Raw genomic sequence first — 21,492 nt, forward strand, 5'->3', positions numbered from 1 at the left:
TCCTCCTTGCAAAATGAGGCTAATGTGACCCATTTTGAGGACTGCAGTGGGGGTTAGATGTATGTTATAGGGAGTCGACAAAAACTAGAAAACAGAGAATGAAGAGGAATCGAGAGCTGTGTATACCCAGACACTTGCAAATTGCTTAAGTCTTCCAGGTCCTGTTCCTCGTAAGGTCTCCAGAAATTCAAAAGTTGATGCTAGATGTTCTCTGAGGTAACCTTCACCTCCAACACTCTATTGTATTCAAAGAGCAGCCACAAGCTGGGAAGGATTCAGCTCTCTTCTGGGACTTAGCAAACACTGTTGGTCTGATGATGATGGAAAGAAAGCTGCGGGAGGAAAGGGTAGCAGAGAGCCCCGGGAGCTGAGTGGCCCTTCCCTGACCATATCTGGACCATATCCCTTCACCAGCCCCAACAGCCCCCTCCACCTGCACGGCCAGTGGTTGTCGAGACTTTCTACCTTGCTTACCAAGTATCCCTACCTAAGGAAAGAGGTAGAATAAGTGCATTAACCAGAAGCTAGAGAAGTAGATTCTACCCGTTGCTCCAATATCAAGTGGGTAAAGAAGTTGCAATTTCTCTGTACCTCAATTTCCCCATCTATGAGACAATCACAACAATCTCTGCCTTCAACCGTGGGAAGATAAATGAGTTCAACTTAGTAAAATGAATTTTGGGAACTTTGGAATATTTGAGCATAAGAAAATGGAGATGCACCAAAGGAACTTCAGTCCAACTTTTAAGATCATTTTAATGAGATCTTCAATTTTAAATAAAAGATAATACCATTGCAAACTGGAGGTGGCCTCAGGAAGTTGACAATGGTAATACCGACTTATAGAATTGAAAGCACACGTGGATAATTTCTCAGTAATAATAATAATAATGTAGAAGCATCTTGTACGAGTCTCTCAAAGAGCTTCAGATTCCATGCCAGGATTCCCCAATTGTGTTCACATAATCTGCCATAAGTCCTTGAGGTCTAATGGAATGTATTACCAGTGCATTTGCATACATTAGCATGTCCAAGAATACAAAATGGTGCTATTAGGATGTGAGCAGCCCTCCTTTAAACAGGCTGTCAGTCAGCTGCCTCCAGGCTTGGCAGCTTGGAGTTTGTTGGCCGATAGAACATTCCAACCTGCTTTTTCCTGTCATGTTTTTGACAAACATTATCATAAACCAGGTGCCTTTTTGAGCTGTCACCTAGTCCCTGGCATCTGCCTTATCCATCAAGCGGAGCACCCGTTAGGAAAGGGGGACATTATTTCAGCAGCTGATTAACCAAGCTAAGTGCACATATAAATTAATTTTCAGTTCAATTTGCCATTGCTTTTTCCAGCTGCTAATAGAGGAAGCACAGTGAGTAATGTGTTATGAATGAGTATGTGAGGTTATGTCTTAGTAAAAAACACATGTCCATGCAGATTTTTACAGCCAACAATTATGAAAACGCTGAAAATTTTCAGGCACCCACGACGCGTCCAAAAAAGCACTACAATGTACTTAATAATTCCGAGAGATTGATCACAAATATGAAAAGCTTTGTTTTCTTTAAGGGAGATTTTTAAAAATGCATTTGCAATCTCAGCCAAATGCATTTAAGAGCGTCACAGATGACTCTCCTGGCAACCCAGGGTGAATTTCAGCACCTGACGATGACGTCATCTTCCTTAAGTGTCCCAAACAAGGTCATTCTCCGAGAGGACAAACAGGAACACGGGTAAATACTTCTTCTTCACAAGCTTTATTCCAAAATGAATGAGAATGAGAACAAAGAACAATGTAAGTTTGGATTTTTTTCAGTTTTTAAAAGAAGAGGGAATTTGGAATTGCAATCTACCCAGAAACTGCCAAATAAATCATCCAAACTCGAACAGTGGGAACGTTAGCACTAGGTGGAAGGCAATGATTGGAAAAGTAGCTTCCAGGGTCCAGAAACGGGTTCCCAGGTGGCAAAGAGAGCACTGTGAAATGGGAAGAGCCACTCCGGGGAGGGTTGGAATGGGCCATCAGCAATGTCTACTGCTTTGTAAGGACAATATGGCTTTCGGTAAATGGAGGCCCCAATAAATTTGGGGAAGGGGTGCTACTGCTGAATGGTTCATGGTTGTTACACCCTCACTGAAGCTGAATATATAGGACCCGGCTTCAAAAACATAACTCCTCCAGGATGTGGCCAACGCCAGGCATGGGTGCAGCTGTTCAACTTCAGGAAGGGCCAGAGTGAAATCTGCCATCTGGAAGAAACTCATATGATGCGGTTGATTCTTCTCCAGGAGGAAGCCCTCGGGCGACCCAGCAGGGTGGGGCCAGCACCCCCTCCCAGAACACCAGGCAAGGTGGGCATGAGATGGATGCCTTGGCAGGCAGTCGGACTGCTTTTGCTTTGCAGGTTGGGCCAACCTCTCTGCAGAGGAAGAATTGAATTAATTAAGAGTAAATGTGTGTGAAGAAAATGAACAGCCCACAACAAATCCAACGAGGCTCTAAAACCAGCAGGTTTTTGTCTTCTGGGTGGCTGGGGGAGGTCCCAGCACTGTCCTTCGTGCTGCCGTCCAGGCCCTCTGCCGGGTGACCATGGAATGACCATGCCTTCATTCCCTCACCTATAAAATTTAATCTCAAATGTCCCATGGCCCACATTCCAGGCCTGGTCTGAGGAGCTGGGGAGGCAGGTCCTCTGGTATTCCCCTATCACAGTTTCCCTGGAAAGGACATTCCCCTGCATGTGATTAATAAAATGAGAGACGCTATGGCGGCAGCAGGGAGGTGGTAGAGGCCCCTTGGAGAGAGGGCTCTGTCCACACTGCCATCTCTGGAAACCAGCCACTCCCCACTCCTGGGGAAGGGACAGAGCATCCTCTGGCCATAGCTTGTTGGACCTGAGCTAGAAACATGACCCAACATGGACTAAGAGACTTTTTGGCTGGGAATTAGAATCATAACCCAGAGTCAGTGATGCTCATCGATGAGCAGGAAGAGAAGAAAGAGGCCGATCTGCTGAGGGGACCAGGGATAGAGATTGCCTCAGTGTCCTGCAGAGAAGGGAGAGCCACCACAGGGTCTGACTGGCCAAAGCCCCCTCCAGCCCCAGCTGTCCCTCCTGCAATGGGGTTCTTTGGCGTAGGTTGAGTGCAGAGGTCAAGGAGCCCTGGCAGAGACAGTGGGTGGGAGAAGAGGCACAACCCTGGGGTGGGGGGTGGGGGGTAACCTGCCCGGTGGGCTCTGATCCACCCATGTCACAAATGGATTCTGTTCATCTCAACAGCCAGTCCTGGGAGGCCTGCTTTGTGGGCCTCCTGGCCTCCCCCACCCTAGTTTTGGGTGCCAAGGCCCCATTCGGTGCCCCATATGTGACCAGTGAACATTTTTTATCCTTGTTTTAAGACTCGGTGTCTATATCCATGGCCTCCTTTGGTCTAGCCTCCAAACCATTGCCATTTCTATTTTCCTAAGAGGAGCTCAGGAAGCGTCACCTGGTCTGTGTCCCTGTGCAGTTAACCCACGTTCTGCATAAGTCCCTCCACAGGTTCCAGGAGCCTGCTCTGTGGACCACTCAGAAGACACTGCTGGGCACCACTCCCATGAGAGGGCTCCGCACGTGTCACATGCATGGATTATATGTCTTGTCTTCGCAGCTATAAACTCCTGGAGAGCGAAGGCCATGCATGGTTCTTCATTTGGCCCTAATGCGTGACAGGTCCTCAAGGAGAGTTTGAGCCTTTCATTAACAATCAAGTCCCGTGGATGCTCATACAAGCTCAGACATGGCAGAGACCTCTGAATGTCAGCATGTCCACTCACTCTCCCACCAGCCCCTCGCACTCCCCTCGTCCCAGTGCAGGACTGAACTTTCAGGTCAATTTCTCAGCACAGGAAGAGACACCTTGGGATCCAAGGAAACCAAGCCAGATTTCAGAAGAGGAGGTGGAGGCCCAAAGAAGTTGACTTTCTCCACATCATTGAGCAGGCTCAGCACATCAGCCTTTCCATGGGCCCATGTGACTTTCATTAAGTGGGTGATGAAGTAGAAGGAAAGCCTGATAGTTACCCTTCATCACTGCCTCCCGCAGGTGCTAATGACACTGCCCCGTTCTCCTTGGCCACACCTGTGGCCAGAATCCAGCTCAGCCCTGAAAGAAATGTCTGAGCAAAGAGCGTCTCAAGGTACCTCTGATTAGAGCCCTTTTCCCATAGAAAATAGATTCAGAAGACCCTGCAGCCTCCTTTGCAGCAGACCCCGGCCTGGCTGCATTGAGTTTGTCCTGCTTCCTGACAGCAACCATTCACATCCCACAGCTTAAAGCCTGAACCCCTCCCGGTAGGGGGACAGCAAAGGGCATCCTCAGACAAGGTGCATTATGCAAAGCAGGCACAAGACAGGCCAGGAGATCAACTACCTCGATGCTGGGAACTCGCCAAGGTCTATGCAGGGGAAGCACTGTGCTAATTCATAGGATATTCCTGGGAAGGAGGCCCTTTCAAATGGAAGCCCTTCTCAGGATGCAGGACTCTGGAAAGTGTGTGGAGCAGGCCAGGGGTGTTGGTGAAGGTAGAGGTGATCCCGACTTTCTGTGGGTGCCACTCTAGGGGTCTTAAATGTAATTGAACAGCCACTCAACAGACCTCAGTGCAATCAAGAAAGAATGAGCCTACTGGACCACCCCACAAGGATAGAAATCCATGGTGGTGACCAGAGTGTTCGGTCAAGTTTCCAATAAGATCATTGGAAAAATGACCAAACGTGAGGACTGTTAAGTAAAAGGAAATGGCCACCTGCAGTGGATGTGGCCAGGAGCCACCCCTTTCCCAGAAAGGATTTTCCAGAAGTGAAATATAATTGGCCTGCAGAGGCTCTCCGAGAACATGGAACAAAGGAAAGCAGCCTACAGAACTGCAGATAAGCCACACGGGTGATGAATAAGTTTTGGTCCAGGAGACATAGTTTATCTGAGTGGAGAAGCACACCATACAAATCAACATATATCTGCTCCCCACTTGTAAGACACCTCGCATCATGTAAAATGAAGACTTGATGTCAGCCGATCAGAATATCTCCTGGCTGGCTTTTGCATTTGTCCTGTGTAGGCTTCCCTTTCCACTCCCTGGGCAGAGGTCCTTTCCACGTACGATCTGGCCATGACTGACTCATGGCTTGCAAGCTGCTCAGATAAACTCCCATAGATAATAACTTGTCCAACATCTATTTTAACAACTTTTTAAAATATTCACCTACTAATTACTGGAAGATTACAAGTATTCTTAAATCAGAAATTTATTTCTTGTAAACATATTATGTCAGACTCTAACCAAAGGATTGAAGTTCATATTGTGAAATAGATATAAAATCTACTGAATAGTTGTACTTTTTTTTCCTTTTTATACTATGATATTTATTTAGGCTTTATTTTAAAAAGTTATTAGTATGTATAAAAAAAGTTCAAGGAAAGAAAAATTGAAATATGTTTCTTTAATAGGCACAATTATTATTTTTTAATTTCACAATTATAACTGGAAATTGTTTTGTAATATAGGGGAGGTGGTTGTTAAAGAATAAGCCTACTGGACCACCTGACAAGGATAGAAATCAATGGTGGTGACAAGAGTGTTTGGTCAAGTTTCCAATAATATTAGAAAAATGATCAAAAGGGGGAACTGTTAAGTAGAATAAAATGGCCACCTGCAGTGGGTGTTTCCAGGAAGGACCCCTTTCCCAGAAAGGATTTTCTAGAAGTGAAAGGCAATTGCTCCACATGTCAAATACACCAGTATCGCCGCTGGGGAAAACAAGGACACTGAAATCCTGCCAGGTAAGCCATGCCCCACCACGCCCCCCTCATCCCACCTGTTCACTATCTGCCTCTTCTCATTTTACTTTCTTCATTGTGAGTATCACTGTGAAAGTCTCTCTCCTTCCCTCTCTCTCTCATTGCCTGAACAAGGACTGTGCATCTCTTTGTAAGTACTGTGTATAGAAGGTGCTTAGGAAACATCAGTTAGATTAATTCATTGGCTGATTGATGAATGAACAATCTACACCTAAGGCAAGTTCCATTCCGGTCTAGAATTGTTGGTCCTTTATGACACGTGGCGCCAGGCTCTGTTGACCTTCCCAAGCAGCCTGGCACAGTTCCACAGTGCCTTATCCTTTAATCAAGTTGCTATTTTTGCTTAGTGGCGATAGGAAGGCCCAAGTCAAGTTGCTAAGGGCAACATACCTTTCCTTTTCCTTCTTCATCTACTCCCCGCAAAAGTGCAAAAAAGATTTTTTTTTTAATGTTCTGCTGTGAAAAGTCCCCAGGGGAAGAAAAATGTCCCCAATGTATACTCTTATGTAACCCAATCATAATTATAGCCATCTCAGCTCAACAATTTAAATTGTTCAGCTAACACATTAGAATTTTTTAATGTATTTTCTCCTTAGTCATTTTACATTTTATTATGGGGCTCTTGAAAAAGAAGAGTCTTCAAGACCTGAAGAAATAAAAAAAGATATTTCAGGCCCTGGGATTGGTATTCCAAGGTATTTGGGGACAGGTGGACCAGAGCTAGCTTATCACAGCACCTAGGTTTTTGTGTTTCCTCCTGAGGGGAGGTGGTCCTTGGGACACCTGCTAGACAACCGTCAGCTACCCCCTCTCCTCCATCCCCACACCCAGCAATCCCTAGTTCCTACAGATTAACTCCAAACTCTTTCTCAAATCTAACCCTTTCTACCCATGTATTCATCAACACACATCTGGTTTCCCTGCCTCCAAAGTCAACAGCAGGCCGTGCTCCTCACTGCATAACACACTCTAGTGGTAGCTCTTTGCCCGGAGAAGAAAGTCCAAATGCCTTCTCAAGCCGTGACAGGCTCCCTATGACTGCATTGTTTCTCCTCCCTCCTTTTGCATGTAATGATCCAATAAGCCCAGCTCTGAAGTTCTCAAATGCGCTTGACATCTCTCACCTGTGTCTGTGCATAGGCTGGCCTAATGCCCATAAACACCTGCTCCAACCCTCTATTCTCTGATTGAGTCCTCTCACCTTCTAAGATTCCATTTGAATGTCACCTCATCCAGGAAGCCTTCTCTGAAACACCCCTCTGCCCTATCACAATTAGACCCTTCCCTTCTACATTCCTAAAGACCCCTCCATCTTTCCCTAAATGTTGTCAAATTACAGTTATGTACACATGGCTGTACTGACCTTATTGGACTGTGGACAAGGTCAGAGACCGTATCTTACCATCTTTGTCTTCCCAGTACCTCACACAATGCCTGGCATGCAATTGGCACTCAGTAAGTACTGTTTGAATGAATGAATCAATTAGTAGAATGACTGGATCTACTTAAGTACGTGAAAATTTTTAGAAAGGTCTAAAAGTAAAATTGCATTTAATTGGTTTTATGTGGAGACAAATCCTATGAGCATGAGACCGCCCTAGCCATTCTGAAAAAAGTTAACCCAGTAGCCAGTCCACCCCTCCCAACCTGGCTTCTGAAAGTCCTCAAAGAGGGCCATTGCTCTACTTTGTGCATGGGGGATGCCACTCCCCAGCGTTGCTCCTTTTTCCTCCCTCACAGGCACTAAAATCGCTCATTCATCCTTGGGTCTAGTTGCAGCTCAAGCATGGAAACAGAGGCACAGTGAGCTGAAAGTAGCACCTTGCTTCAGAATTGACAGAAACCATGCTCTTGATCTGTGAGCTTTTGGAGGCACCGATCAGTTCCCTGAAGGTAAGTCTGTTTCTGGGGGTGGGGTAAGCAGACTCGCTTGGGAGTCGAGCAACTCCCAGTCCCATTTGCTGCCCAACACTCATTTTAGGCCATCCCAGGCTCTCAGGCATAGGAAGGTATATTTGGATAAATCTTCCCAGTTATCCTGATCTGCCCTGGGCCGCCCTGTCAAACACAACCCAGCTGGAGGGCGGATGATCTGATCCCTCCACCCAAAGGTTTGGATCAGAGCAGTAGAAGCAAGGATTTTTCTGGGACTGGAGGTTTTTTCCTCTTACAACAGCTCTCCCCAGTATTTCTGTACTATTTCCTAAGAGAATAAGAAGACTAGGAAGAAGCCACATCCTGGGTCACTGGAAAAGACACAATCAGATGCTGGAGGAAGATGCGAATTAGAGAAGCCCAGAGAAATGAGCAGACTGAGATTGCACAACCCCAGATGGGGATTTTCCTGGCGAGAACCACCCTAAGAGAGTGCTGCTGGGGTTGCCAAGCTGTGGACCCTGTGGTAAGGCTGCAGTTTTAACTCTTAATCAAAGTCCCCAAAGACACGCGCTCACATACACACACATAACAGGGAATAATGATAGGAACTGCTCTCCCTGCAGTCCTTTCTATGGAGTTGAGATTGGAAGGTGGTTATGCAAAAGCCATGACAGAACAAGGGGACTGGAGTCTATATTGTCTTCATAACACTCCTAGTGACTCAAAATGTCTAGAAACTCAGCCAGCAAGATAGGCCAGGAATTTCCTACACCTCTTGATAAAAACCATGACAGGAAAACAGCTTATTTCTGTTAGTCATTCATTTAGTTGACAAATATTTATTGAATTTCCTCCATCTGCTAAGTACCAAGACAGGTCACAAACTGAAGGACTGTTTTCCTTTTGTTCACCATTGTATTTCCAACATTTCTCACAGTACCTGGAATATGCTCAATTGAATGTTCAAATACATTAAGATGAAGTTCAACTTCTGGCATGACAGTGCAAGGAGCTCTGCAAACCCACTCCCTAGTAAACTGGTGAAAATTATAGCAAACACAACCACTTAAGGCATCTTCAAGCACTCCTAAGCATACAGCAAATGAAGAAACATCTATTCAAGAAAGTCTATGAAAATTTGTTAAGAAAAACACGAGTCCACAATAGTTGAGCCAAGAACTCTCCCTCCTGTCCGCCCCCCACCCCAGTTGAGCAAGGCAGAAATTCCACTCCAGACAGCTGCAGCCAAGAAAACAGGGTTTCCTTTCCCCCCAGCTCACAGTCAAAGGGTGTGGTAGTTAGATTCAGGTGTCAACTTGGCCAAGTGAACGTATTTAGTTCTATTGCTGTGGACATAAGCCAATGGCATATGAACCTCATGTGTTCTGATTACATCTGCAGTCAGCAAGGAGGCGTGCCTGCTGCAATGAATGATGTTTGATTTAATTGGCTGGTGCTTAAATGAGAGAGCTCAATGTAGCCCAGCCCAAGCATTTCAGCATACCTCATTTTAGCACTTGCAGCTCAGCCCCGGCCTTTGGAGATGCAGAAAGGAATCACCCCAGGGAAAGCTGTTAGAACTTAGGCTTGGAGAGAAGGCCAGCAGAGATCACCCTGTGCCTTCCCATGTAAGAAAGAACCTCAGATGAAAGTTAGCTGCCTTTCCTCTGAAAAACTATATGTTAGCTAAATAAATCCCCTTTTATTGAACGCCAGTCCATCTCTGTTGTGTTGCATTCTGGCAGATAGCAAACTAGAAAAGAGGGCTTTCCACATTTCTCATCCTGACCCTGACTAACTATTGCTGAAACTAAGATCTGGGTGAATGTGATTGAGAGGTGGAGATGGAGACTTGACTTTGGGCACAGCAATGCTGACAATGAGTGGACCACGGCCACCCTTGCCCTGGCTTGACAGGCTGTGATTCTGTGCCAGGAGGGACAAGCTAAGAGGGCCTCAGGCTTCTGCTTCCCCCTGCTACCAAAAGCTTATCTCCTTAAGCAGGGGTATCATGCAAAGAGAAGCCATCGTCCCCACCCCCAGCTCCACTTGACCCTGGTTCAGTGGCTTTGTCTGGGAAGAGAAGTGGTCTGTACCCTTCATCTCTTCCCAAAGGAACCGACTTCATTGGCAATAGAGTGTGGAGAAGTTCAGGCCTAAGGTGCTCTCAAGAACAGGGTTGGGGGGTGGGGAGGTGGCAATTGAGAAGAGATTCCTGGACTGTGTAAAGGCACAGGGTCAAGTGTAAGCTGGCAACTTTGCAGGAAAGAGCTGGGGAAGGACGTGGCTGAGAGGAGCCCTCCTGGGTCAGAACGAATATCAAACACTGACCTCAACCTCGGGAGCTTTTCCTTCAAATTTTATGGAATTGTCTGTAAAGCAGTTTATACCCCCAGGGCACTGTTTGAAAAAGAGATAGCGCAACCAGCAATAGGTGGAGCCTAAGACCTGGGTGTGGCCAGGGAAAAAGGGCAGGAGAGCCCTGCCCCACTCACTGTCACCCCAGACGGCTGTGGGCATACCCAACACTGCGTCTCCTTAAGAAGCAGCAGCTGAGAGATACCCTGAAGTGTCCATGGGGATGGGGTTTGGAGGGTTGAGGGGAGCAAACTTCTCCAAAATAATCCAGTCTCTAAACAAATAAGCAAATAACTCCTGGGGGTAGAAGGGTAATCTGAATCCAGAGTTGCTATAATATATTGCCCGAAATGTTCAGCTGCCAACCAACAATTAAAAGATATGCTAAGAAACAGGAAAGTATGACCCATATACCAGAGGAAAAAAAAAAGCAGGCAACAGTGACTGCCTGTGAGAGCAAACAGATGTTGGATTTAACAGAGAAAGCTTTTAAAGAAGCCATTGTAAACTGTTTGAAGAACTGAAGGAAACCATAATTTAAGAAGCAGAGGAAGGTATGATGATAATACTGCATCAAATAGAGAATATCAATAACGAGATGGAAATCAAATGAATTGCTATATGAACGAATGAATGACTACGGAAAATGAAAGAACATGGACTTTTAGCAGCAGGTACACCCTTAACATTTACAGAGACCAAGATAAAGAGTAAAAGTGGAGGTTCATATACCAAATGTCTAAATATTTAAAAGTTAAAAATCAAACTAAAAATCCGTTAAGATGTGCTCTGTCCTCCTACCTTGACAAACATATTTTCATATTGACTTGGAAACCCAAGTTACAATTGTGAACAACAATGACCTGTGAATTCAAGCTTGGCCCACCCGGACTGTCCTCGTCCCACCAGAAGCACATCTGCCCTCAGGTCCAAGAAAGAGGCTTGTGTAAGCCCTGGAAGTGGGCTTGGAGCCACTCAGACAGGACAACCCTGGGTCTCAGGCAGGCAGAGCTTGGCTGAGATGAGAAGAATCGTTATAAGCTGGAGTGTGGGTCAGAGTCACCTAGAAAGCCATTGAGCACTAATTGTGGGTCCCGTCCTCAGAGTTTCTGATTCACTAGTTCTGGGGTGGGGTCCGAAAGTATGCATCTCTAACAAATTCCTGGGTGACAGAACACTGCTGCTGGGGGACCACACGTGGAGAACCACATCTAGAAAGGAGAGGGCCCCAGACCCTAGTGGAAAGAGGCACAGCTGGGAGAGAGCCAGAGCAGTCTTCCAGAGGACAGGGCCAGGACAGGGCCTGGTTCCCAGGACAGGCTAGCAGCCGCAGAATGCACACCCCAGGCAGCCCGGACAACCAGGGGGCAATGCATAGTAGGGTTGTTGTTCACCCCTAAATACAGCAGTGCCTCCACGCTAGAGTCCAATCACTACCCCGGGAGACATAGACTCCTTAGCAAGAGCCCGGCAACTTCATTCCAGCCAACTCCGAGTGCCAGAGAGCACAAGGCCTTTCTCATTTCTTCTATTGCCTGTCTTGGGATGACACAGCAGCAAGGTCAGCTGAGGTTCCTTTGAGAACAGGACTTGCTTTGTTCAGCTGAGACATGTGAACCAAATTCATTGGCGCTTGGAACCTTTTTTCTGGTGTGTCATCTATTAACATCACATGCAGGTATTTTGGGAGTCACAGTATTGCCTTATTCTAATAGGAATGCAGCGTCCTCCTTCATAACACTTTTAAAAAGGTAATCAAGTGGTCAAATAGAAGATTTATTTTCTTACTTTCCCTAACCCAGACATAAGAGATGCCAACTCACTAAGATGCAAACAGCAGCAGAAAAGCCTAAAATGTGAAATCACAGTGTCCAATTGTCTGCACGTAAACATGCAGAGAAGAAGCTCTGCAGGCATTTAAATAAACTCTTCCTTGCCTAATGGCATTTTCTTCCAACAAATCGCTTTTATGATCAAATCTGAGGCTGTCGTAGTGCTCTATGTTGCAAACATGAAACAATGGTTCGCTACTTTATTCTCTAAAAAAAAAAAAAAGTGCCCACATTCTTCTAGCCAACTGCAATGATGAAGACCTGAAAACACCAAGTCAGAAATGAGCTGGCAAATAACCCAGTCAGGACGCAAGGGCTGCCACCCCACCTACAGAAGACATTCTCATTTTTGAGCTTCTTTTCCTTTCCTATTCATCAATGAGGTCATCGGCAAACTTCTTGCGTTCTGAAGCGAGAGTCAGTGCAGTGAGTAAGGGGCTTTCTCAAGGCCACATCCCTGTGTGGTCACCCAGAACTGTCCCCTCTCCCAGCCCACTGGGGGAGCAACATGGAGGCAATTTATAGCAGGAGGAGAAGGGTTAATGTACAGTTTAGCCTCTTGAAGTAAATCCCCCTGAATTCACTCAAGGACCGCCTTTAAATTCCTTTCCTCCAGCACTTTGTTTGCAAGCCCATAAATAGCTCCTCTTCAAACACACAAGGAAAGCACCAACCTAATAAAAGAGGCAAAAGGGTCTCTGAGCTGAAGTGCCAAGTGAATTTGCACAGGTCAAAGCTTCAGTGCTCCCTCTGATCTCAGTTTAAATACAAGGCAAAAATTCCAATAGAGCAGTTTCATTCTGGAGAGTCCCATGAAATGGGGACATTTTTCTACACCCATTGCAGAAGAGAGTCCTAGAAGGCTGTCGCTCAGCAAGTACAGATTGAAATGCTGATAACCTGGTCCGAACCACAAAGGAAGCTTTAGGAGACCCTTGAGCCAGGAATTTAAAAAAGGAAATGTTCTCTGCTCGGTTGCTGGAATTCACCTTAGGTCACCAGCAAGCAGTGATGGTGTTGGACAACAGGGGAGAGGAATCTCCCCTTTAGCTGCTCTCCAGGAGGAGGTCAAATGTTCTTCTTTCAGGCATACTTATAACTGGAAGAGATGTTTATGCATCGTCTAATTCAATCCTTTCATTTTGCAAAGAAGAAAATCAAGACCCAGAGCTTTCAAGTGGCTTGCTCTAAGTAGATAGGTGGAGAGAGAGGTAGGGAGGTGGGTAAGGAGGTAAGCAGATGGGGAGGTAAGGGAGGTGGGTAGAGAGTTGGGTAGGTGGGGAGGGAGGTGAGCTGGGAGTTGGGGAGGGAGGTAGCTGGATACTCCACCGAGAACAGGCAACCGCCTTCTTAGTGCCCTTCTCTTCCCTCTAGCTATCGCTGGACTTCATTAAAAGCACATGAAGAGCTCTATAAAGGATGTAGCCAAATTCACACATGAAACCTTCTCAATTCATGCTTCAAACAGCGGTATGGCTATCTGAGGAGATAAAACAAATTGTGAAAGGGTATCAAAGAGATTTTATAACATAGCCCTAAATAAATGGTTTACTGGTGACACTTTTTAATCTTATAATATTCTCTTCTGTTTTTTCCCTATGCTCCTAAAAATTCAGATTCACAAAAATCAAACAAGAGCGACTTACTGACTTTCCTGCATGCTTTATATGAACCTTTTTCAGATTCACAGCTGGTTCACTCTAGGGTTTGTTCTCGTTAGCAGTTCCTCTTCCTCATGGCCCAGCATAAAGGGAATCTGGACAGGGCGAGTCACTAACACTGTGAAAAAAGAAACAGAACTCAGTAATGACTGAATTAATTAAGAGGAACAAGAAACTGGGATGCTGCCCTGGAGAAAAAAAATACATGCCCTGATGTCTTGTCTCGTGGCAGCGACAGACACAGATGGCCTGTTAAAAACAAAAGCTTCTCTGGAGTGGGAAGAGTCGCCTGCAGGAACACAGCTTCGATTATTCCAGGAGGGCATTTAAGGACACCTACTCTGGGCTCCTGCACTTTGCAGGGCAGAATTATCCAGTTTGCCTCGTCATGCCGTCCACTGGAGGGAGTCAAGGCCCTTCCAAGGAAGTCTTCCCCCCAAAATGGCAGTCATCCAAAATGCAAATAGAATGGAGCTGGGAGGGCGTGGAGGTTTTGCTTCTACCGCAGACACATCCCACTTTGGAGAACTTAATTCCTGCGTTCATCCTTTCTGTCAACAAATAGTCACTGAGAGCATTCCAGTACCCACAGAAAGTAGACACTGGGGAACACCAAGTCAACCCACAGAGAAGGACCAGTCCAACCTCCATCTGGGGCTGGTGCAGGGAGCAAAGGGCCTAGGAAACCTCGGATCTCGATGAACTAGTAGAAAACATCCACCTAAGTGCGAGAGGTTTGTGCAGCATTCCGGCAGCAGTTGCTTCAACGTTAACCAGAGAAAGTTAACCTCCACACAAACAAGAGCCCCCTCCCCCCTCTAAATTATAACCACCCCCTTTAATCAATTCCTGAATTTAATGTTAAAGAGATATTTATTGGGGTCTTTAAGAATCCCCTATTCAAATGCCACAGCTGTGTGGGGAAGTGTGCTTGCTATAGTATTATTTTGACTAGAAAACTTGGAAAGGGATGAGATTCCGCCCTAGGGAGTAGGAGAATAAATGATAATGTAGCCACAGAATGCAAGACGATGAATTCTTTAAAATTCATGCTTTAATAATCATTTGAATGGCATGGGAGAGCACTACAAAATAGTGCTGAGTGAGGAGTATCATATGAGAGAGCTGTTATACAAAATTATTTCAACTATTTTAATCAACAACCAATAACAACAAAAACCCTCAAAGAAAATGAACTAAAATGCTAATACAAATATCTCAGAAAAGTAGGGTTACAGATAGATTTCTGTAAGAAACAATTTCTGATTGTTCTTCCTTGTTTTTTTGAGTTAAAAAGTGTCAAAATGAGTATTTGTTAATATTATTATCAGAAAGAAGTTATTTTAAATACTATTATTCCTGAGAAAAGTCATAGCTTAATTTTTGTAATTGTCTGAAAGGGCGATTCTGAGGACAGGGTTGCACAGTCAGGTGGGGTGGCGGGGAAAAGGGTGAAAAGGCTGAGAAAGAGGTTGTGGGAGGATACTAAGGACAGAGTCCCCTGGGTCCCTGGCAGAGGGGAGCACGGGACCAAGAGTAGCAGAGTGCAGACACTAGCTAACCCCCCTTCTCCAGAATCAAAAACCAGGGGGAAAAAAAGTGACATTATTGAAGACATTGCCTAATGAAAACATTCAAAAAATGTTTCTTTGAACTCGGAGCTGAATCTCAATTGCTGATGAGTAGGCTAAAAAAATGAGAAAGCTAGTCAAAATTGGCCAGTTAAAAAGTTCCTTCTGACCTAAGCCAGTCAATTAATCAATAATCCTTTTCAACTGAACAAACATTAATAGACAGGCTTTGCTAGCTGTGCTTTGATGGCTTTGCAAGGCAGAGGAAACAGGGATACTAGAACCAAGTTTGTTGAGGTTTCTTTTTCTTCTGCTTAGCTCAATTCACATTACATTTATGGCCCAAATAATTTTTAATAAGTTCTAAATGGTTTTTGGAACTTCATAGAGTTCACTTGGTCATTTGCTGATGTCTCTCAATAGTGGATTTTATATATTGAAAGATTTACATTATACCCCATAGAGGAAATATATTAGCACTGGGATAAAGAGAACATTGCTTGGGAAAGGGATATCGCCAGGAAATCATTATCTGGATGGGGGCTGTTTCAAGTATATGTCACTATTTGAAAGAAAACATAGAGGCAGGTTTTCTCTTCCAGATTCCTAGTAAGCCTTGTTTGAGCTTATACTCTCTCCAAGACCCTTGCTAGAGATGGATGATTCGCAGAGGTAGCGTCTGGAGGAAAATGGTCTGGGGAGAAAGAGGCAAAAAAAGAGCACCCAGGATTTTGCTCTTGGGCAGCCAGCTCCTGTGACAGCCACGCTGTAATGCACCCAGAGAGAGAGGCTCTGCCGAGAGAGAAGTGCACACGTTACCAGGGCCTGCAAGGAGAACGGGGAAGGGAGGGTTAGGGAAATTGGGGGAATGGAGGCAGGATTTATGAATGGATGCATTTTAGAGCTAAAGAAATTAAGTAATCAAAGATTTTAAGCAGTGAGCAAAAACACTTGCCCACAGAGAAAGTTCTGGAAGGAAGCAAAAACCTCTAGCTTCGGTGTCAGGAGGCTCATTAGCTTCGTCAGAACTTGATGCCACTGATGAATCCTGAAATCTCTCTTCCTGTTGGCCTCATGCTGCCTTAAGCTACGGCCCACACTGTGAGGGAAACAGAAACAATCTCTAGACTTTGAACCTGTGATGATACTATGCTACTCTCCAACTTTCTTATCTTTTAGTTCTGGATCTTGCTTATCTGCTTAGGCTTAAAATGGTAAATGATTAACTGGTAGAAACTCAATGCTTTTGGCAGTTTCCCCGAACAGACACTTTCCCTCAGCAGCCAATGTTGTACTGGTTTTTCAGAGAAAATGTTCTTCTAAATTGCAAGATAGGTTGCTTTGGGAAAATGCATTTTTATTTTGTTTCCTTAGCTCAACCAGAATGCAGTGTCATTGCCTCGGGGGACCCCAAAATGCACAGTGCCTCCAGGCAATGATCACAGGCTCTGATGTCATCTGACTTAGGAAAGAGAGCAAGGCGAGAGGACAAGGCAAAGAAAAAGTCACAAAAAAATGCTCTCCCTTGGGGAAGGAAATGGACAGCATTTGGACAAGTGCCTGGAAATCCCAGAGGATCAGCACACCAAATAGAAGCTGTGTGGCAGGTTTTGGGGAAGAGAATCCAACATTTTTGTAAACTTATCACAAGAAGCAGGGACCCAAATAGATGGCACTAAGCCATTTTCTGTGTCAGCCATTACATAACAGGACCAACTCTTTGGTTCATAATAGCTCCCCTTCATCTTAAGATGGTCTGTCCTCCCAGATGAAAGAGAAGAAGCCAGGATTAGTTCCAAACAGAAAAATTAGCACAAATAAGCTTAGGGAGAAAACAATTATTTAAATGAAGGTTTTAAGGGCATGGAGGTCTTTGAATAAGAGCTAAGTACTAAAACATAGAAAGGCTCAACAATGTCCAACTGCATAGGTCAGTTTTCCTAGAAGCAGAGCCTAAAATGGAAATTCTTATGCAAACAACTGATAGGCTTGTGCTCTCAGAATAGGGGAAGAAGGGGGAACAGGTAGGTTTGGGGGGAGCAGGGAAGCTAAGCAAGAATGTAGTCTCCACTGGAGGGTAATTCTACACTGGGTCCCATGAGGACATGTTAGCACATCTGTGACACCAGAGGAAAGTTCCATTTTTAGGTGATGGTTCTGGTCTTGTACCATCAGCCAAGATCTGGTGGGGTGGGTGGGTAGACACGGCCACTGGAGGAGCCCAGGTAGTCTGGGGCAGGGTGAGGGGGCTTGGATACTCCAGAAAGGGGACAGCTCTGAGTCATTAGCAGCCACTGGATGGGTGCAATGGCAGGAAAGGGAGGGTCCTGGTGGGGCACAGATGGCAGCCTTGGTGCCCAGCAAATGCTACAAGCCCAGGATCTGGCCCAACCCGGAGACCCAGAGCAGCGGCTGAAAGCTACAGAAGGTGCCATGACACTAAACACCATCTCTATCTCTCCAGAACCAAGGTCCTTCCTTTCTGGAGGTGCAGAAGATGAAGCTAAAATAACAGTAGGGCTTCTCAGGTAATATGAGTCAGTCAAATGTGGGACAGATTCCTGACCCACTCTCTTCCCAGGCCTTGTGACTTGAAACAAGGGACTTACTTTCTCTGAACCTCTGTTCCCTCATCTACCAACTAAAGATAATAGCTCTGTTTTTGGTTATGGAGCAAGAGCTTGTATTTGAATGAGTCAAGTCCCTGCCTAGCACACAGTAAGTGCTTCTCATTGGGAGTTGATCATTATGAATTTGGAAGATGATTTTCCAACAGCACGTATTTGATCAGAATTGTAGAAAGACGCTCATCAATGGGAGATGTAATCATTATAATTCCACCACTGATTGTATTTGATCCCACTAACCCATTTAAAGTTGAGATCTGACAGCCCATCATGAGAAGTCCCTTGAACTACTACCGCAAGCTGGAGGGCCCTTGTGGAGCTCTCTTTTTTAATGCTTACAAAGTTTCATAAACTTCCAGGAAGCAGATTTGTCAACTGTTTCAATGGGTTTAGGAGAGTTCCAAATTTCGTGTTGGAAGCTACAATTTAGCAGTTTATCCAGTCTGGAATGAAAGAATCATTGAATCCGCAGGGCACATTCCCCACACAGCGGCATCCCAAAGGGCTCAGAGTGCATTTATCAGGGTGGATAGGGTGGCCAGGCTGATGGCTGAGCCTTGCTCACATAGCTCAGCTCCCGGGCTAGACTAGGGTCACACCTTCTAGTCTGGGAACCAAATCTGTAAGGAGGAGGCAGCTGGAGACTCGACTCAAATAACCCTGCTTAGAGCACCAACTCAGAGATTGGCCAACAGTGAAAGCACTGAAAATACGAACACGCGTTGCCTTGCAGTGTGCCGCTGATGTCATGGCACGGTCATCTGGAAAAAGTGAACTAGATCCTGGTTGTCTCTTCATATAACGAGTTCCAAACTGAAAACTTAAGAATACATATATTTTTAAAAGCCTACATGATAGTAAACAACAATTGGACTAACTTTTTTTTTCCCGACTGCATTTCCATATAGTCAAAGCACAGAATGGTATACAGATGTAACACATGTTTTTTCAAGTTGAAACTTTTCTTGGTAATTTATTCCAAAGCTTTACAATTTTGTCTGCCAGGAATTTGCTCTTCATGTGGGACCTGGACCATTTCTGTTGACATTTCCTCTTACTTCATCCTCAGAAGAGATAAAGAGCATTATATTATTAAGTACAATTGGATAATACACCTTTGCATATGTGGAAATACCCTCATATTTATCCCTTGAAGTTCAGGTAATTACAAATCCCTAATCATCTTCTCCTTACATATTCTTGTTTACTCATATGTCACATGCATTTCTTCCAAAGTTCCAAACAGCTCTGAGACTGTGGGAAGGGAAATGGTTCAGACTTTTCAAGGGTTTGGTAACTATGGTTCACAGAGAGTCTGAGTTGGGGCCAAATGGGCAGAAGCCACCCAGATATTTGGGAGAGCCCAGACTCCTCTGAGCTTCACAATTAGGACTGCAGGAGTGGGGCAGGCAGACCTGGGTTTGAATCTTAGCTCTGCCATTTACTGGTTGTGCTTATTTGTAGTTAGCACCCCTGTGCTTATGAAATGAGGCTAACAATGGAACCTACATCATAGGATTTTTAGGAAAATGGAATGATGTTACATGCGTGAAATAATAGGTATGCAACAAAAACATTATGATTGTTAGAATCAAGGTCATCTCTTGTGATCATTCTGTACTTGTCTGCCAGTTGCTTGAGTTCCATTTCTCAATGAAACAATATCAGATTTTGAGCTCACGTGTGTTCCTTCATCATCTTCCCATCTTGCAGTCCTAATGTCATGATATCTTTGACATTTCTTGGCCAAAGATATATGCATTCTCCCTTGAATCATCCAGAGAACGTACTCCCTTTACTAGCACACTTGAGGCTTTACAATATGCAGGAGAAAAAGTCGTGCCAGGAATCCATTCTTCTCATAGCCATGTAATTGGTCCCTGGCTCAAGTTCTGAAAAGATTCAGAGGTCAGAGGGAAATTCAGTTGCCATCTAGAAATACTTCAACTTATAATACAGAATTATTCAATATTAGGGTTGGAAGGCCCGTGATGGATACTGTGGCCCCACCTGATGCACAAATCTCTCTAAGTGTCCTTGAAAATTATTCAGTGCAGACCAGTTCAAGCAACTTGACTTAGTAGAAAGCTCTTTATTTTGAGCTAAAATATTCCCCTCTTTGACTTCTATGTATTTTGTTCTCACTCTGCCCTGAACACCCCTGCAGGTGAGCCAAATCCCTGTGCCATCGGGTGGGTCAAAAACATCATCTGGTCGCTCCATACAACCCCTTCTCACCACCCTCCACATCTTAATCATTTCAAAGAAAAGATGCCTAATTCTTTCATTAAAAAGAAAAATGTTACCTTGCACTTAACTCTTAAAATGGACTCAGAAATTAAGTTATTAAAAAATCATATCTACAAATACACACACATACTTTTTTAACCCCACCCTCCCCTTCCATTCTGTAGCAGGCTGCCTATAGGAATTTCTCTCCTGCTTTCCTACCCAGCAGGATTGAAAGAGATCTCAGATTTTTGGGAACAAAAACAATAATTGAATGCACTGAGCACTGTCCTTCTGCAGTTTAAGAGCTTCCTGGTCACCACACCACTGTCAGAGATCCAACCTGCCCCTTCCAAACCCTTTTAAAGCATCTAACCATGTAGATAAGTTAGGAGGCCATTGTGGTTTTCTGCCGAGAGACATCTTGGCTGTCTATCTTCCTTGGCTTGACAGATCTGTTTTTAGGGGGAAATTTATTTCATGAAAAGAAATTACTGAAGTATCTACTTTAAATATTAGGACAACATATCTAAAGATAAATATGTTTAAGAAACTATTAGAAGTAAAGAGAGTCTTACCACAGTCATGGTGGGTTTCAATAGTAAGACACAGGCAAAGTCACAGAGTATAGTGTTTCTTGATAATGGTGGAGGCTCCATAGGCAGTATTCAACTTAAGATATTTTTATTGAGCAGTAAATAAACTGGGAGTATCTAGACAGCATGTGTGATGGTTACGTTCAAGTGTCAACATGGCTGGTTTGGTTAAGCAAGCTGTGGCCTGCTTGTTGCTGTGAGGATATTTCATGGGTGGATTTGTAGCTGATTGCATCTATGGCTGACTGCATCTACAATCAACAAAGGAGATTGCCTTCAGCAGTGAGGGGAGTCTCCTCACCCATTCAGTTGGAGGTCTTGAAGCCAGAATCGAGAATTTCTGAAGTCAGAAAGAGGAATTTCCATCTCAATTTTAGCCAGCCAGCTTCTGGGGGAATTCAGCCTCACCTTCATCAGAGTTTCTAGTGTGCAGCCTGCCCTACAGAATTCGGACTTGTCAGTTCCCATGGTCTCATGAGATAATTCCTATAATAAATCTGTTAATATTTGCTGTCCACCTTCCTTGGCTTGACAAATCTGTTTCCAGGTATATATCCTGGGAAGTTCTGTTTCTCTGGAGAACCCTAATATAGCACACAGGGTCACTGCCCAGCCGCCAGAATGGCAGACTTACACACTATGAAACAATGTCCACACAGAGCTGATTCACTGTGGAACTATCTCTGCTTACAGATACACTCATGAATTTCTCCCTGAAATGTTGCACTATGTAAAATACCTTCCTAAAGTTTAAGGCTATTTTTATTCCTATATTTAGGAGAAGTGGTAAATAATTCAGATATTTGCCTTTCAGTATTTTAGAATTCTCACAGGATTGCTTAACCTACAAAATTCTATTCTCTTCAGCATTACCTCCAGGGAAATAATTATAAATTCAAAAATG

The 21,492-nt window shown here is 44.6% G+C and overlaps 2 long non-coding RNA genes across 2 annotated transcripts; one reads left to right on the forward strand and one right to left on the reverse strand.

Annotated features, from left to right (window-relative positions):
• Positions 1 to 824: 824 nt before the first annotated feature.
• Positions 825 to 13,899, reverse strand: LOC143677507 (uncharacterized). The gene is made up of 3 exons (XR_013172636.1): positions 13,775 to 13,899; positions 13,551 to 13,683; positions 825 to 2,415 (listed from the first exon to the last, which is right to left on the reverse strand). It is a non-coding gene; the product is annotated as an uncharacterized LOC143677507 (long non-coding RNA).
• Positions 7,127 to 13,457, forward strand: LOC143677514 (uncharacterized). Its single transcript, XR_013172641.1, has 3 exons — positions 7,127 to 7,291; positions 7,610 to 7,729; positions 13,279 to 13,457. It is a non-coding gene; the product is annotated as an uncharacterized LOC143677514 (long non-coding RNA).
• Positions 13,900 to 21,492: the final 7,593 nt, after the last annotated feature.

This window comes from Tamandua tetradactyla, chromosome 1 (genome assembly GCF_023851605.1).
Source record: "Tamandua tetradactyla isolate mTamTet1 chromosome 1, mTamTet1.pri, whole genome shotgun sequence".
Classification (NCBI taxonomy): Eukaryota; Metazoa; Chordata; class Mammalia; order Pilosa; family Myrmecophagidae; genus Tamandua; species Tamandua tetradactyla.